Below are 500 nucleotides of genomic sequence, written 5' to 3' on the forward strand. Positions count from 1 at the left end.
ATTAGGTCAGTGGCTTGTTCCAACGGATTGCATTACCCGTATTAAAAAAAGACGATGGCCAAGTATGATATACAGATGCGGCTGCAGCCAAAGGTGTTAAAAAAAAAATAACATTGCATTGCACACCTGTAGGGATACGTAACGACCCGAAGGCCTTCATGAGGGCTTCAGGTACCTCCAATCGTGAAAGAGTGTAACTGATCCAATGTTTAAGAAAAAATCAACAAGTTTCTTACCAACAAAGTTGGATGGCGGTTGGCACTCGCGCCCCTTCGGTCCATCGCAGCATCGTTCATTTCTCGGACAGTCTTTGTCATTATTACATTTGCGACAGATCTCCTCTAAATTAATAACTAGAGGATCCTTCGGGCAAGCACCCATTTTTTCTGAAAAGGACAATAAGCAAAACCAGCTTTTTAAGCATTTCCATTGCAGTTCACTTGGAACATGTTAATAAACACTGAAGAAGTTTAGTAGAAGTTGCTCTTTGAGTGAAGGAC

General features: G+C 41.6%; 1 long non-coding RNA gene across 1 annotated transcript in view; it reads right to left on the minus strand.

Annotated features, from left to right (window-relative positions):
* Nucleotides 1–290: 290 nt before the first annotated feature.
* LOC144762027 (uncharacterized) overlaps nt 291–500 on the minus strand; it is a 7869-nt gene continuing 7659 nt past the window's right edge. The window contains exon 3 of the long non-coding RNA XR_013596006.1: nt 291–386. This is a non-coding gene — a long non-coding RNA (uncharacterized LOC144762027). The remainder of the gene's footprint in view (nt 387–500) is intronic.

Source organism: Lissotriton helveticus, chromosome 6 (assembly GCF_964261635.1).
Source record: "Lissotriton helveticus chromosome 6, aLisHel1.1, whole genome shotgun sequence".
NCBI lineage: Eukaryota > Metazoa > Chordata > Amphibia > Caudata > Salamandridae > Lissotriton > Lissotriton helveticus.